This window comes from Pleurodeles waltl, unplaced genomic scaffold (assembly GCF_031143425.1).
Source record: "Pleurodeles waltl isolate 20211129_DDA unplaced genomic scaffold, aPleWal1.hap1.20221129 scaffold_72, whole genome shotgun sequence".
NCBI lineage: Eukaryota > Metazoa > Chordata > Amphibia > Caudata > Salamandridae > Pleurodeles > Pleurodeles waltl.
Genome location: NW_027150393.1, coordinates 68,715 through 86,051, shown reverse-complemented (window position 1 = coordinate 86,051; position 17,337 = coordinate 68,715). Strand labels below are relative to the sequence as shown.

Here is a 17,337-nt window from a genome sequence, read left to right as displayed (position 1 = left end):
TTTTTTTTTTGGGCAGGAAGGTGTCCCTTCCTGCACAAAACCAATTTCCCCCTCAACGCAGTCATCCTTGTACCATGGTGCAAGAACGGCTGCGTTGGCGCTCAGCAGCTAATTTAGAGCTGGCGCAGGGGGAAGCACAGGGGTGCGCTGTATTCTACTAAATACGGCGCTTCCCTGCATTTTGAAAATGACGGCGCGTGGGGCTTGCAAATTTGGCACAGCATCGCGCTTAGTCATTTTCTTGTAAATCTGGGCCAAAATGTCTAAAGGATAGAGGCTTTTTATGTCATGTTCGATGAAGACCATGCAAATGACTCTAGTCGTACTGCAGAAGAGAGCACCATGTGCAGTTTCTTGCTTTGGGATGTAGTCTCCCACTCTCTGTCACCAACCCTCCGAGCAGGGTCGGAGCCGTTGCATTTCTGTGCCCAGGCTCGTTGGTCTAGGGGTATGATTCTCGCTTAGGGTGCGAGAGGTCCCAGGTTCAAATCCCGGACGAGCCCATTTTAGCGGAAAACAATCAAATCCTGCTCAAAATACACAACCCCTCAACATTTCTCATTCCACTCGAAGCATTGTTGCGCAAAACATATTTTTTGCCTCAGGCGAAAAATGGATTACAATGCCTTGGCTTCCTTCCTGCTTGCTCTCAGTGCGCCCTGTGTGATGATTTCACAGGCTCTCCTTCCTGGCATTTAGGCATCAGATATTTGTCTGTCTCTGCCCGCAGCTGTGGGATTTTTCAGGACGTCTGAGTGTATGCATGCTGGCTGACACCGCTGCAATTTTCACACTTACCCCTCGCATTCCGAGCAACTGCTGATAAAGTATAGAGGAAATCGTGCAAACATATGAGGGGAACTGTGCTCCTTCAGTCAAACCAGCAAGCTTGTTTCTGTAGTGTAGTGGTTATCACGTTCGCCTCACACGCGAAAGGTCCCTGTTTTGAGACCGGGCAGAAACACTTGGCAGCAGCAGCTTTTGTGTTTGCTCCCTAAAACCTCAGTCTCTCTCAATGCACACTTAGACAGAAATGACCTTTAAAAACTTGTGACCTGTGTAAAACGTGCTTTACTATTGCAGGACGCTAAAAAGTAATCTGCATCCCTCGGTGGTCGTGCAGTGCATTGTTTCTTGTTCTGTTTTTTTTTTTTTTTCTTGGCCATGTTATATTGTGGGGCCTTTAAAGCTGTGACTTTGATAGGAACATTGCAAGCGGCAAAATCAACAAGTGCAGACTGAAGAGTCCGACCTGCACACTGTTTTGGCTGTCAGGATGGCCAAGTGGTCTAAGGTGCCAGACTCAAGAGAGCTTGATCTTCAGTGAAGCTGAGCCTTCTGGTCTCTTCATGGAGGCGTGGGTTCAAATCCCACTTCTGACAGGTGTATTTTCTTCCCTTAAATCTTGCTCTGCTTGCAGAGCCAGCTCCTCACACCACTATCTTTGGAAGCTGCTGTGGCATGTGAGGAGAAATCCACCAACCCATCGGCTGGGCCCTCAATCAAAATTCTGTGTATTACTGGAAGGGGCATCTCAGGCACACCTTCTGTTAGAGCTGCACTTTATGACAGTAACTACCATGCTGGTTTCTACTTAAGCAGTTGATTCTATTGTTTGAAGTGAGGCTCTCCTGCCACCTTTTGGGCAAAGAAGACACTGCCCCTGCAACAACACAGGCAGACAAGCTCAAACTAGGTTTCTTGGTTAGGTGGGCGGAGCATATTGGCAATGGTGCCTCCTCGTGACTTGCAATTTACATGAAGAAGACAGAGAGGCAGCTGGGAGTAGGCAGTACCCATGAACCCCTGAACACTGTCTTGCGACTAGCACACAATTCTGAAATGAGGCGGGGGAAAGGAGGTGATTTCCCCATCAAGGGCCATTCCGGGAAATCAGCCACCCTGCGTCTCTCAGGTGAGTGTTTCAGGCCTATGAGCCACTAATATAAATCTCGCCTGATCGAGCCTGATCGAGCGCTGATCGAGCAAGTGTGCTTGAATCCAAGAGGCATGCTCCTCTGGCTCAAGAGCTAGCAGGCCCATCAGTGCTTCTGGTTGGGAAGTCTAAGGTGCAAGGGTCCATGACTTGCAGCGGGTTACAACTACCAGAAAGGGTCTGCTTTTCACATCATTGCCCTAGTTCAGCTCACTGGCACAGGGCATTTTGACTACCTCTTGCCTTGCTAGAGACAAACAAAAAATCCTTGACAGAAAACATCAATTGCTATGGCACGCTTAGAGAGAGAGAGCCTCCAAATGGCCCTGCTTTTCGGAAAGACGCTTCAGAAGATGTTTCAAATGACTATGCAGCGGCAGTCTAGTTGGTATAGGGGTATGATTCTCGCTTCGGGTGTGAGAGGACCTCGGTTCAAATCCCAGACAAACCCCTACCTTTATAGGTTCAGTCTGTGTTTTAAACAGGAGTATTTCTGCTTTTCACTCTTGTAAGATGTCATGTTGCAATGCAATACATGCTTTATACTGGCGTCGAGACGGTTCAGCATCATGAAGGTATGCGAGATTTCTTTGCAACTGCTTTTCTGTGCTGGAGCAGCAGTGCTCGTAGGAACATTAAATGCACAGTGCTTCTCCATGGTAATTTCGGGTCCAGTTCTGAAATCACCTCTTGGAATGAAAGTGATCCCAGTTCCTTTCTTCCAAGGGAAGAGATCGTGTTCCGGAAGGCTCAGCTTTGAGCGTCATGAACATTGGCCCTCATCCTTGCATCCCAGTCCAATGCATAGCCACATAAAGCAAGCAGGTGTGTCTGTTTTCATAGTGTGGTGGTTCCAGTACAATGCATAGCCACATGAAGCAAGCCGGCAAGTGTGTCTGTTTGTCTAGTGTAGTGGTTATCATGCGCACCTCACATGCGAAAGGTCCCTGGTTCGAGTCGCTGGGCTTTTTCACAGTATTTGCATTTCCTGCCTCACCTGACAGGCAAGCTGAGATAAAAGAGACTGTGTTTATCCCTCACCATCGTGAGGTACTACGCTCCTGGGGCATCTGTCACAGCTCACCAAGAGGAGTTGCGCCAGCTTACGGCAGTCAGTTGCTCACTGTTTGACCTTTGCAATGAAGCCTGAGCCTACAGCATTCAACCCAGCCAAGGAAGGAAGGTACGAGAGCGAAAATAGCTTTCCTGCCCTCACCAAGAACACACACCTTGAGCAAATAAAGTGCCAGACTTACAAGGTCCTATCGCCACCGGAGCATCACTTTTAGTGACGCCCCGGTGGCACTATGCACTGCGCGGTATTTACAAGATGGCGTTCAGCCACTTTTTGTGGCTTAACACCACCTTGTAAATACGGCCCCTTAGCACGCAGCGCGTTCCCTGGAAGGGGCGTGCAATGGGTGTTGTTGGGAGTGTGCCACAGCAACACCATAGCATTTTGATGCTGCTCCAGATTTAGGAGTTGGCGTAAATCTGCGTCAGCACCAAAATCCAACGCCATCCCAGGGGTGTCGTTAGAGTGGCGCACTGAGGAGAAATGTTTTCATTTCTCCTTGTTTTTGCTCTTTCTATGTGTGATGCATTCTGCAGCACACATAGAAGTAAGAGCAAATCACCATTGAAGATTTTTTTTTTGGGCAGGAAGGTGTCCCTTCCTGCACAAAAACAATTTCCCCCTCAACGCAGTCATCCTTGTACCATGGTGCAAGAACGGCTGCGTTGGCGCTCAGCAGCTAATTTAGAGCTGGCGCAGGGGGAAGCACAGGGGTGCGCTGTATTCTACTAAATACGGCGCTTCCCTGCATTTTGAAAATGACGGCGCGTGGGGCTTGCAAATTTGGCACAGCGTCGCGCTTAGTCATTTTCTTGTAAATCTGGGCCAAAATGTCTAAAGGATAGAGGCTTTTTATGTCATGTTCGATGAAGACCATGCAAATGACTCTAGTCGTACTGCAGAAGAGAGCACCATGTGCAGTTTCTTGCTTTGGGATGTAGTCTCCCACTCTCTGTCACCAACCCTCCGAGCAGGGTCGGGGCCGTTGCATTTCTGTGCCCAGGCTTGTTGGTCTAGGGGTATGATTCTCGCTTAGGGTGCGAGATGTCCCAGGTTCAAATCCCGGACTAGCCCATTTTAGCGGAAAACAATCAAATCCTGCTCAAAATACACAACCCCTCAACATTTCTCATTCCACTCGAAGCATTGTTGCGCAAAACATATTTTTTGCCTCAGGCGAAAAATGGATTACAATGCCTTGGCTTCCTTCCTGCTTGCTCTCAGTGCGCCCTGTGTGATGATTTCACAGGCTCTCCTTACTGGCATTTAGGCATCAGATATTTGTCTGTCTCTGCCCGCAGCTGTGGGATTTTTCAGGACGTCTGAGTGTATGCATGCTGGCTGACACCGCTGCAATTTTCACACTTACCCCTCGCATTCCGAGCAACTGCTGATAAAGTATAGAGGAAATCGTGCAAACATATGAGGGGAACTGTGCTCCTTCAGTCAAACCAGCAAGCTTGTTTCTGTAGTGTAGTGGTTATCACGTTCCCCTCACACGCGAAAGGTCCCCGGTTCGAGACCGGGCAGAAACACTTGGCAGCAGCAGCTTTTGTGTTTGCTCCCTAAAACCTCAGTCTCTCTCAATGCACACTTAGACAGAAATGACCTTTAAAAACTTGTGACCTGTGTAAAACGTGCTTTACTATTGCAGGACGCTAAAAAGTTATCTGCATCCCTCGGTGGTCGTGCATGTGCATTGTTTCTTGTTCTGTTTTTTTTTTTTTTTCTTGGCCATGTTATATTGTGGGGCCTTTAAAGCTGTGACTTTGATAGGAACATTGCAAGCGGCAAAATCAACAAGTGCAGACTGAAGAGTCCGACCTGCACACTGTTTTGGCTGTCAGGATGGCCGAGTGGTCTAAGGCGCCAGACTCAAGAGAGCTTGATCTTCAGTGAAGCTGAGCCTTCTGGTCTCTTCATGGAGGAGTGGGTTCAAATCCCACTTCTGACAGGTGTATTTTCTTCCCTTAAATCTTGCTCTGCTTTGGAAGCTGCTGTGGCATGTGAGGAGAAATCCACCAACCCATCGGCTGGGCCCTCAATCAAAATTCTGTGTATTACTGGAAGGGGCGTCTCAGGCACACCTTCTGTTAGAGCTGCACTTTATGACAGTAACTACCATGCTGGTTTCTACTTAAGCAGTTGATTCTATCGTTTGAAGTGAGGCTCTCCTGCCACCTTTTGGGCAAAGAAGACACTGCCCCTGCAACAACACAGGCAGACAAGCTCAAACTAGGTTTCTTGGTTAGGTGGGCGGAGCATATTGGCAATGGTGCCTCCTCATGACTTGCAATTTACATGAAGAAGACAGAGAGGCAGCTGGGAGTAGGCAGTACCCATGAACCCCTGAACACTGTCTTGCGACTAGCACACAATTCTGAAATGAGGCGGGGGAAAGGAGGTGATTTCCCCATCAAGGGCCATTCCGGGAAATCAGCCACCCTGCGTCTCCCAGGTGAGTGTTTCAGGCCTATGAGCCACTAATATAAATCTCGCCTGATCGAGCCTGATCGAGCGCTGATCGAGGAAGTGTGTTTGAATCCAAGAGGCATGCTCCTCTGGCTCAAGAGCTAGCAGGCCCTTCAGTGCTTCTGGTTGGGAAGTCTAAGGTGCAAGGGTCCATGACTTGCAGCGGGTTACAACTACCAGAAAGGGTCTGCTTTTCACATCAGTGCCCTAGTTCAGCTCACTGGCACAGGGCATTTTGACTACCTCTTGCCTTGCTAGAGACAAACAAAAAATCCTTGACAGAAAACATCAATTGCTATGGCACGCTTAGAGAGAGAGAGCCTCCAAATGGCCCTGCTTTTCGGAAAGACGCTTCAGAAGATGTTTCAAATGACTACGCAGCGGCAGTCTAGTTGGTATAGGGGTATGATTCTCGCTTCGGGTGTGAGAGGACCTCGGTTCAAATCCCAGACAAACCCCTACCTTTATAGGTTCAGTCTGTGTTTTAAACAGGAGTATTTCTGCTTTTCACTCTTGTAAGATGTCATGTTGCAATGCAATACATGCTTTATACTGGCGTCGAGACGGTTCAGCATCATGAAGGTATGCGAGATTTCTTTGCAACTGCTTTTCTGTGCTGGAGCAGCAGTGCTCGTAGGAACATTAAATGCACAGTGCTTCTCCATGGTAATTTCGGGTCCAGTTCTGAAATCACCTCTTGGAATGAAAGTGATCCCAGTTCCTTTCTTCCAAGGGAAGAGATCGTGTTCCGGAAGGCTCAGCTTTGAGCGTCATGAACATTGGCCCTCATCCTTGCATCCCAGTCCAATGCATAGCCACATAAAGCAAGCAGGTGTGTCTGTTTCCATAGTGTGGTGGTTCCAGTACAATGCATAGCCACATGAAGCAAGCCGGCAAGTGTGTCTGTTTGTGTAGTGTAGTGGTTATCATGCGCACCTCACATGCGAAAGGTCCCTGGTTCGAGTCGCTGGGCTTTTTCACAGTATTTGCATTTCCTGCCTCACCTGACAGGCAAGCTGAGATAAAAGAGACTGTGTCTATCCCTCACCATCGTGAGGTACTACGCTCCTGGGGCATCTGTCACAGCTCACCAAGAGGAGTTGCGCCAGCTTACGGCAGTCAGTTGCTCACTGTTTGACCTTTACAATGAAGCCTGAGCCTACAGCATTCAAGCCAGCCAAGGAAGGAAGGTACGAGAGCGAAAATAGCTTTCCTGCCCTCACCAAGAACACACACCTTGAGCAAATAAAGTGCCAGACTTACAAGGCCCTATCGCCACCGGAGCATCACTTTTAGTGACGCCCCGGTGGCACTATGCACTGCGCGGTATTTACAAGATGGCGTTCAGCCACTTTTTGTGGCTTAACACCACCTTGTAAATACGGCCCCTTAGCACGCAGCGCGTTCCCTGGAAGGGGCGTGCAATGGGTGTTGTTGGGAGTGTGCCACAGCAACACCATAGCATTTTGATGCTGCTCCAGATTTAGGAGTTGGCGTAAATCTGCGTCAGCACCAAAATCCAACGCCATCCCAGGGGTGTCGTTAGAGTGGCGCACTGAGGAGAAATGTTTTCATTTCTCCTTGTTTTTGCTCTTTCTATGTGTGATGCATTCTGCAGCACACATAGAAGTAAGAGCAAATCACCATTGAAGATTTTTTTTTTGGGCAGGAAGGTGTCCCTTCCTGCACAAAACCAATTTCCCCCTCAACGCAGTCATCCTTGTACCATGGTGCAAGAACGGCTGCGTTGGCGCTCAGCAGCTAATTTAGAGCTGGCGCAGGGGGAAGCACAGGGGTGCGCTGTATTCTACTAAATACGGCGCTTCCCTGCATTTTGAAAATGACGGCGCGTGGGGCTTGCAAATTTGGCACAGCATCGCGCTTAGTCATTTTCTTGTAAATCTGGGCCAAAATGTCTAAAGGATAGAGGCTTTTTATGTCATGTTCGATGAAGACCATGCAAATGACTCTAGTCGTACTGCAGAAGAGAGCACCATGTGCAGTTTCTTGCTTTGGGATGTAGTCTCCCACTCTCTGTCACCAACCCTCCGAGCAGGGTCGGAGCCGTTGCATTTCTGTGCCCAGGCTCGTTGGTCTAGGGGTATGATTCTCGCTTAGGGTGCGAGAGGTCCCAGGTTCAAATCCCGGACGAGCCCATTTTAGCGGAAAACAATCAAATCCTGCTCAAAATACACAACCCCTCAACATTTCTCATTCCACTCGAAGCATTGTTGCGCAAAACATATTTTTTGCCTCAGGCGAAAAATGGATTACAATGCCTTGGCTTCCTTCCTGCTTGCTCTCAGTGCGCCCTGTGTGATGATTTCACAGGCTCTCCTTCCTGGCATTTAGGCATCAGATATTTGTCTGTCTCTGCCCGCAGCTGTGGGATTTTTCAGGACGTCTGAGTGTATGCATGCTGGCTGACACCGCTGCAATTTTCACACTTACCCCTCGCATTCCGAGCAACTGCTGATAAAGTATAGAGGAAATCGTGCAAACATATGAGGGGAACTGTGCTCCTTCAGTCAAACCAGCAAGCTTGTTTCTGTAGTGTAGTGGTTATCACGTTCGCCTCACACGCGAAAGGTCCCTGGTTTGAGACCGGGCAGAAACACTTGGCAGCAGCAGCTTTTGTGTTTGCTCCCTAAAACCTCAGTCTCTCTCAATGCACACTTAGCCAGAAATGACCTTTAAAAACTTGTGACCTGTGTAAAACGTGCTTTACTATTGCAGGACGCTAAAAAGTAATCTGCATCCCTCGGTGGTCGTGCAGTGCATTGTTTCTTGTTCTGTTTTTTTTTTTTTTTCTTGGCCATGTTATATTGTGGGGCCTTTAAAGCTGTGACTTTGATAGGAACATTGCAAGCGGCAAAATCAACAAGTGCAGACTGAAGAGTCCGACCTGCACACTGTTTTGGCTGTCAGGATGGCCAAGTGGTCTAAGGTGCCAGACTCAAGAGAGCTTGATCTTCAGTGAAGCTGAGCCTTCTGGTCTCTTCATGGAGGCGTGGGTTCAAATCCCACTTCTGACAGGTGTATTTTCTTCCCTTAAATCTTGCTCTGCTTGCAGAGCCAGCTCCTCACACCACTATCTTTGGAAGCTGCTGTGGCATGTGAGGAGAAATCCACCAACCCATCGGCTGGGCCCTCAATCAAAATTCTGTGTATTACTGGAAGGGGCGTCTCAGGCACACCTTCTGTTAGAGCTGCACTTTATGACAGTAACTACCATGCTGGTTTCTACTTAAGCAGTTGATTCTATCGTTTGAAGTGAGGCTCTCCTGCCACCTTTTGGGCAAAGAAGACACTGCCCCTGCAACAACACAGGCAGACAAGCTCAAACTAGGTTTCTTGGTTAGGTGGGCGGAGCATATTGGCAATGGTGCCTCCTCGTGACTTGCAATTTACATGAAGAAGACAGAGAGGCAGCTGGGAGTAGGCAGTACCCATGAACCCCTGAACACTGTCTTGCGACTAGCACACAATTCTGAAATGAGGCGGGGGAAAGGAGGTGATTTCCCCATCAAGGGCCATTCCGGGAAATCAGCCACCCTGCGTCTCCCAGGTGAGTGTTTCAGGCCTATGAGCCACTAATATAAATCTCGCCTGATCGAGCCTGATCAAGCGCTGATCGAGCAAGTGTGCTTGAATCCAAGAGGCATGCTCCTCTGGCTCAAGAGCTAGCAGGCCCTTCAGTGCTTCTGGTTGGGAAGTCTAAGGTGCAAGGGTCCATGACTTGCAGCGGGTTACAACTACCAGAAAGGGTCTGCTTTTCACATCAGTGCCCTAGTTCAGCTCACTGGCACAGGGCATTTTGACTACCTCTTGCCTTGCTAGAGACAAACAAAAAATCCTTGACAGAAAACATCAATTGCTATGGCACGCTTAGAGAGAGAGAGCCTCCAAATGGCCCTGCTTTTCGGAAAGACGCTTCAGAAGATGTTTCAAATGACTATGCAGCGGCAGTCTAGTTGGTATAGGGGTATGATTCTCGCTTCGGGTGTGAGAGGACCTCGGTTCAAATCCCAGACAAACCCCTACCTTTATAGGTTCAGTCTGTGTTTTAAACAGGAGTATTTCTGCTTTTCACTCTTGTAAGATGTCATGTTGCAATGCAATACATGCTTTATACTGGCGTCGAGACGGTTCAGCATCATGAAGGTATGCGAGATTTCTTTGCAACTGCTTTTCTGTGCTGGAGCAGCAGTGCTCGTAGGAACATTAAATGCACAGTGCTTCTCCATGGTAATTTCGGGTCCAGTTCTGAAATCACCTCTTGGAATGAAAGTGATCCCAGTTCCTTTCTTCCAAGGGAAGAGATCGTGTTCCGGAAGGCTCAGCTTTGAGCGTCATGAACATTGGCCCTCATCCTTGCATCCCAGTCCAATGCATAGCCACATAAAGCAAGCAGGTGTGTCTGTTTTCATAGTGTGGTGGTTCCAGTACAATGCATAGCCACATGAAGCAAGCCGGCAAGTGTGTCTGTTTGTCTAGTGTAGTGGTTATCATGCGCACCTCACATGCGAAAGGTCCCTGGTTCGAGTCGCTGGGCTTTTTCACAGTATTTGCATTTCCTGCCTCACCTGACAGGCAAGCTGAGATAAAAGAGACTGTGTCTATCCCTCACCATCGTGAGGTACTACGCTCCTGGGGCATCTGTCACAGCTCACCAAGAGGAGTTGCGCCAGCTTACGGCAGTCAGTTGCTCACTGTTTGACCTTTGCAATGAAGCCTGAGCCTACAGCATTCAACCCAGCCAAGGAAGGAAGGTACGAGAGCGAAAATAGCTTTCCTGCCCTCACCAAGAACACACACCTTGAGCAAATAAAGTGCCAGACTTACAAGGTCCTATCGCCACCGGAGCATCACTTTTAGTGACGCCCCGGTGGCACTATGCACTGCGCGGTATTTACAAGATGGCGTTCAGCCACTTTTTGTGGCTTAACACCACCTTGTAAATACGGCCCCTTAGCACGCAGCGCGTTCCCTGGAAGGGGCGTGCAATGGGTGTTGTTGGGAGTGTGCCACAGCAACACCATAGCATTTTGATGCTGCTCCAGATTTAGGAGTTGGCGTAAATCTGCGTCAGCACCAAAATCCAACGCCATCCCAGGGGTGTCGTTAGAGTGGCGCACTGAGGAGAAATGTTTTCATTTCTCCTTGTTTTTGCTCTTTCTATGTGTGATGCATTCTGCAGCACACATAGAAGTAAGAGCAAATCACCATTGAAGATTTTTTTTTTGGGCAGGAAGGTGTCCCTTCCTGCACAAAAACAATTTCCCCCTCAACGCAGTCATCCTTGTACCATGGTGCAAGAACGGCTGCGTTGGCGCTCAGCAGCTAATTTAGAGCTGGCGCAGGGGGAAGCACAGGGGTGCGCTGTATTCTACTAAATACGGCGCTTCCCTGCATTTTGAAAATGACGGCGCGTGGGGCTTGCAAATTTGGCACAGCGTCGCGCTTAGTCATTTTCTTGTAAATCTGGGCCAAAATGTCTAAAGGATAGAGGCTTTTTATGTCATGTTCGATGAAGACCATGCAAATGACTCTAGTCGTACTGCAGAAGAGAGCACCATGTGCAGTTTCTTGCTTTGGGATGTAGTCTCCCACTCTCTGTCACCAACCCTCCGAGCAGGGTCGGGGCCGTTGCATTTCTGTGCCCAGGCTCGTTGGTCTAGGGGTATGATTCTCGCTTAGGGTGCGAGAGGTCCCAGGTTCAAATCCCGGACGAGCCCATTTTAGCAGAAAACAATCAAATCCTGCTCAAAATACACAAGCGCTCAACATTTCTCATTCCACTCGAAGCATTGTTGCGCAAAACATATTTTTTGCCTCAGGCGAAAAATGGATTACAATGCCTTGGCTTCCTTCCTGCTTGCTCTCAGTGCGCCCTGTGTGATGATTTCACAGGCTCTCCTTCCTGGCATTTAGGCATCAGATATTTGTCTGTCTCTGCCCGCAGCTGTGGGATTTTTCAGGACGTCTGAGTGTATGCATGCTGGCTGACACCGCTGCAATTTTCACACTTACCCCTCGCATTCCGAGCAACTGCTGATAAAGTATAGAGGAAATCGTGCAAACATATGAGGGGAACTGTGCTCCTTCAGTCAAACCAGCAAGCTTGTTTCTGTAGTGTAGTGGTTATCATGTTCGCCTCCCACGCGAAAGGTCCCCGGTTCGAGACCGGGCAGAAACACTTGGCAGCAGCAGCTTTTGTGTTTGCTCCCTAAAACCTCAGTCTCTCTCAATGCACACTTAGACAGAAATGACCTTTAAAAACTTGTGACCTGTGTAAAACGTGCTTTACTATTGCAGGACGCTAAAAAGTTATCTGCATCCCTCGGTGGTCGTGCATGTGCATTGTTTCTTGTTCTGTTTTTTTTTTTTTTCTTGGCCATGTTATGTTGTGGGGCCTTTAAAGCTGTGACTTTGATAGGAACATTGCAAGCGGCAAAATCAACAAGTGCAGACTGAAGAGTCCGACCTGCACACTGTTTTGGCTGTCAGGATGGCCGAGTGGTCTAAGGCGCCAGACTCAAGAGAGCTTGATCTTTAGTGAAGCTGAGCCTTCTGGTCTCTTCATGGAGGCGTGGGTTCAAATCTCACTTCTGACAGGTGTATTTTCTTCCCTTAAATCTTGCTCTGCTTGCAGAGCCAGCTCCTCACACCACTATCTTTGGAAGCTGCTGTGGCATGTGAGGAGAAATCCACCAACCCATCGGCTGGGCCCTCAATCAAAATTCTGTGTATTACTGGAAGGGGCGTCTCAGGCACACCTTCTGTTAGAGCTGCACTTTATGACAGTAACTACCATGCTGGTTTCTACTTAAGCAGTTGATTCTATCGTTTGAAGTGAGGCTCTCCTGCCACCTTTTGGGCAAAGAAGACACTGCCCCTGCAACAACACAGGCAGACAAGCTCAAACTAGGTTTCTTGGTTAGGTGGGCGGAGCATATTGGCAATGGTGCCTCCTCGTGACTTGCAATTTACATGAAGAAGACAGAGAGGCAGCTGGGAGTAGGCAGTACCCATGAACCCCTGAACACTGTCTTGCGACTAGCACACAATTCTGAAATGAGGCGGGGGAAAGGAGGTGATTTCCCCATCAAGGGCCATTCCGGGAAATCAGCCACCCTGCGTCTCCCAGGTGAGTGTTTCAGGCCTATGAGCCACTAATATAAATCTCGCCTGATCGAGCGCTGATCGAGCAAGTGTGCTTGAATCCAAGAGGCATGCTCCTCTGGCTCAAGAGCTAGCAGGCCCTTCAGTGCTTCTGGTTGGGAAGTCTAAGGTGCAAGGGTCCATGACTTGCAGCGGGTTACAACTACCAGAAAGGGTCTGCTTTTCACATCAGTGCCCTAGTTCAGCTCACTGGCACAGGGCATTTTGACTACCTCTTGCCTTGCTAGAGACAAACAAAAAATCCTTGACAGAAAACATCAATTGCTATGGCACGCTTAGAGAGAGAGAGCCTCCAAATGGCCCTGCTTTTCGGAAAGACGCTTCAGAAGATGTTTCAAATGACTACGCAGCGGCAGTCTAGTTGGTATAGGGGTATGATTCTCGCTTCGGGTGTGAGAGGACCTCGGTTCAAATCCCAGACAAACCCCTACCTCTATAGGTTCAGTCTGTGTTTTAAACAGGAGTATTTCTGCTTTTCACTCTTGTAAGATGTCATGTTGCAATGCAATACATGCTTTATACTGGCGTCGAGACGGTTCAGCATCATGAAGGTATGCGAGATTTCTTTGCAACTGCTTTTCTGTGCTGGAGCAGCAGTGCTCGTAGGAACATTAAATGCACAGTGCTTCTCCATGGTAATTTCGGGTCCAGTTCTGAAATCACCTCTTGGAATGAAAGTGATCCCAGTTCCTTTCTTCCAAGGGAAGAGATCGTGTTCCGGAAGGCTCAGCTTTGAGCGTCATGAACATTGGCCCTCATCCTTGCATCCCAGTCCAATGCATAGCCACATAAAGCAAGCAGGTGTGTCTGTTTCCATAGTGTGGTGGTTCCAGTACAATGCATAGCCACATGAAGCAAGCCGGCAAGTGTGTCTGTTTGTGTAGTGTAGTGGTTATCATGCGCACCTCACATGCGAAAGGTCCCTGGTTCGAGTCGCTGGGCTTTTTCACAGTATTTGCATTTCCTGCCTCACCTGACAGGCAAGCTGAGATAAAAGAGACTGTGTCTATCCCTCACCATCGTGAGGTACTACGCTCCTGGGGCATCTGTCACAGCTCACCAAGAGGAGTTGCGCCAGCTTACGGCAGTCAGTTGCTCACTGTTTGACCTTTACAATGAAGCCTGAGCCTACAGCATTCAAGCCAGCCAAGGAAGGAAGGTACGAGAGCGAAAATAGCTTTCCTGCCCTCACCAAGAACACACACCTTGAGCAAATAAAGTGCCAGACTTACAAGGCCCTATCGCCACCGGAGCATCACTTTTAGTGACGCCCCGGTGGCACTATGCACTGCGCGGTATTTACAAGATGGCGTTCAGCCACTTTTTGTGGCTTAACACCACCTTGTAAATACGGCCCCTTAGCACGCAGCGCGTTCCCTGGAAGGGGCGTGCAATGGGTGTTGTTGGGAGTGTGCCACAGCAACACCATAGCATTTTGATGCTGCTCCAGATTTAGGAGTTGGCGTAAATCTGCGTCAGCACCAAAATCCAACGCCATCCCAGGGGTGTCGTTAGAGTGGCGCACTGAGGAGAAATGTTTTCATTTCTCCTTGTTTTTGCTCTTTCTATGTGTGATGCATTCTGCAGCACACATAGAAGTAAGAGCAAATCACCATTGAAGATTTTTTTTTTGGGCAGGAAGGTGTCCCTTCCTGCACAAAACCAATTTCCCCCTCAACGCAGTCATCCTTGTACCATGGTGCAAGAACGGCTGCGTTGGCGCTCAGCAGCTAATTTAGAGCTGGCGCAGGGGGAAGCACAGGGGTGCGCTGTATTCTACTAAATACGGCGCTTCCCTGCATTTTGAAAATGACGGCGCGTGGGGCTTGCAAATTTGGCACAGCATCGCGCTTAGTCATTTTCTTGTAAATCTGGGCCAAAATGTCTAAAGGATAGAGGCTTTTTATGTCATGTTCGATGAAGACCATGCAAATGACTCTAGTCGTACTGCAGAAGAGAGCACCATGTGCAGTTTCTTGCTTTGGGATGTAGTCTCCCACTCTCTGTCACCAACCCTCCGAGCAGGGTCGGAGCCGTTGCATTTCTGTGCCCAGGCTCGTTGGTCTAGGGGTATGATTCTCGCTTAGGGTGCGAGAGGTCCCAGGTTCAAATCCCGGACGAGCCCATTTTAGCGGAAAACAATCAAATCCTGCTCAAAATACACAACCCCTCAACATTTCTCATTCCACTCGAAGCATTGTTGCGCAAAACATATTTTTTGCCTCAGGCGAAAAATGGATTACAATGCCTTGGCTTCCTTCCTGCTTGCTCTCAGTGCGCCCTGTGTGATGATTTCACAGGCTCTCCTTCCTGGCATTTAGGCATCAGATATTTGTCTGTCTCTGCCCGCAGCTGTGGGATTTTTCAGGACGTCTGAGTGTATGCATGCTGGCTGACACCGCTGCAATTTTCACACTTACCCCTCGCATTCCGAGCAACTGCTGATAAAGTATAGAGGAAATCGTGCAAACATATGAGGGGAACTGTGCTCCTTCAGTCAAACCAGCAAGCTTGTTTCTGTAGTGTAGTGGTTATCACGTTCGCCTCACACGCGAAAGGTCCCTGTTTTGAGACCGGGCAGAAACACTTGGCAGCAGCAGCTTTTGTGTTTGCTCCCTAAAACCTCAGTCTCTCTCAATGCACACTTAGACAGAAATGACCTTTAAAAACTTGTGACCTGTGTAAAACGTGCTTTACTATTGCAGGACGCTAAAAAGTAATCTGCATCCCTCGGTGGTCGTGCAGTGCATTGTTTCTTGTTCTGTTTTTTTTTTTTTTTCTTGGCCATGTTATATTGTGGGGCCTTTAAAGCTGTGACTTTGATAGGAACATTGCAAGCGGCAAAATCAACAAGTGCAGACTGAAGAGTCCGACCTGCACACTGTTTTGGCTGTCAGGATGGCCAAGTGGTCTAAGGTGCCAGACTCAAGAGAGCTTGATCTTCAGTGAAGCTGAGCCTTCTGGTCTCTTCATGGAGGCGTGGGTTCAAATCCCACTTCTGACAGGTGTATTTTCTTCCCTTAAATCTTGCTCTGCTTGCAGAGCCAGCTCCTCACACCACTATCTTTGGAAGCTGCTGTGGCATGTGAGGAGAAATCCACCAACCCATCGGCTGGGCCCTCAATCAAAATTCTGTGTATTACTGGAAGGGGCATCTCAGGCACACCTTCTGTTAGAGCTGCACTTTATGACAGTAACTACCATGCTGGTTTCTACTTAAGCAGTTGATTCTATTGTTTGAAGTGAGGCTCTCCTGCCACCTTTTGGGCAAAGAAGACACTGCCCCTGCAACAACACAGGCAGACAAGCTCAAACTAGGTTTCTTGGTTAGGTGGGCGGAGCATATTGGCAATGGTGCCTCCTCGTGACTTGCAATTTACATGAAGAAGACAGAGAGGCAGCTGGGAGTAGGCAGTACCCATGAACCCCTGAACACTGTCTTGCGACTAGCACACAATTCTGAAATGAGGCGGGGGAAAGGAGGTGATTTCCCCATCAAGGGCCATTCCGGGAAATCAGCCACCCTGCGTCTCTCAGGTGAGTGTTTCAGGCCTATGAGCCACTAATATAAATCTCGCCTGATCGAGCCTGATCGAGCGCTGATCGAGCAAGTGTGCTTGAATCCAAGAGGCATGCTCCTCTGGCTCAAGAGCTAGCAGGCCCATCAGTGCTTCTGGTTGGGAAGTCTAAGGTGCAAGGGTCCATGACTTGCAGCGGGTTACAACTACCAGAAAGGGTCTGCTTTTCACATCATTGCCCTAGTTCAGCTCACTGGCACAGGGCATTTTGACTACCTCTTGCCTTGCTAGAGACAAACAAAAAATCCTTGACAGAAAACATCAATTGCTATGGCACGCTTAGAGAGAGAGAGCCTCCAAATGGCCCTGCTTTTCGGAAAGACGCTTCAGAAGATGTTTCAAATGACTATGCAGCGGCAGTCTAGTTGGTATAGGGGTATGATTCTCGCTTCGGGTGTGAGAGGACCTCGGTTCAAATCCCAGACAAACCCCTACCTTTATAGGTTCAGTCTGTGTTTTAAACAGGAGTATTTCTGCTTTTCACTCTTGTAAGATGTCATGTTGCAATGCAATACATGCTTTATACTGGCGTCGAGACGGTTCAGCATCATGAAGGTATGCGAGATTTCTTTGCAACTGCTTTTCTGTGCTGGAGCAGCAGTGCTCGTAGGAACATTAAATGCACAGTGCTTCTCCATGGTAATTTCGGGTCCAGTTCTGAAATCACCTCTTGGAATGAAAGTGATCCCAGTTCCTTTCTTCCAAGGGAAGAGATCGTGTTCCGGAAGGCTCAGCTTTGAGCGTCATGAACATTGGCCCTCATCCTTGCATCCCAGTCCAATGCATAGCCACATAAAGCAAGCAGGTGTGTCTGTTTTCATAGTGTGGTGGTTCCAGTACAATGCATAGCCACATGAAGCAAGCCGGCAAGTGTGTCTGTTTGTCTAGTGTAGTGGTTATCATGCGCACCTCACATGCGAAAGGTCCCTGGTTCGAGTCGCTGGGCTTTTTCACAGTATTTGCATTTCCTGCCTCACCTGACAGGCAAGCTGAGATAAAAGAGACTGTGTTTATCCCTCACCATCGTGAGGTACTACGCTCCTGGGGCATCTGTCACAGCTCACCAAGAGGAGTTGCGCCAGCTTACGGCA

General features: G+C 48.7%; 3 non-coding genes across 3 annotated transcripts; all 3 read left to right on the top strand.

The window, feature by feature from the left end:
• Positions 1 to 4,473: 4,473 nt before the first annotated feature.
• On the top strand, positions 4,474 to 4,546 carry TRNAV-CAC (transfer RNA valine (anticodon CAC)). Its single transcript has one exon. It is a non-coding gene; the product is annotated as a tRNA-Val (tRNA).
• A 3,481-nt stretch (positions 4,547 to 8,027) lies between these two features.
• TRNAV-CAC (transfer RNA valine (anticodon CAC)) lies at positions 8,028 to 8,100 on the top strand. The gene has a single exon. It is a non-coding gene; the product is annotated as a tRNA-Val (tRNA).
• Positions 8,101 to 11,609: 3,509 nt separating this feature from the next.
• TRNAG-CCC (transfer RNA glycine (anticodon CCC)) lies at positions 11,610 to 11,682 on the top strand. The gene has a single exon. It is a non-coding gene; the product is annotated as a tRNA-Gly (tRNA).
• The last annotated feature ends 5,655 nt before the right edge of the window (positions 11,683 to 17,337 follow it).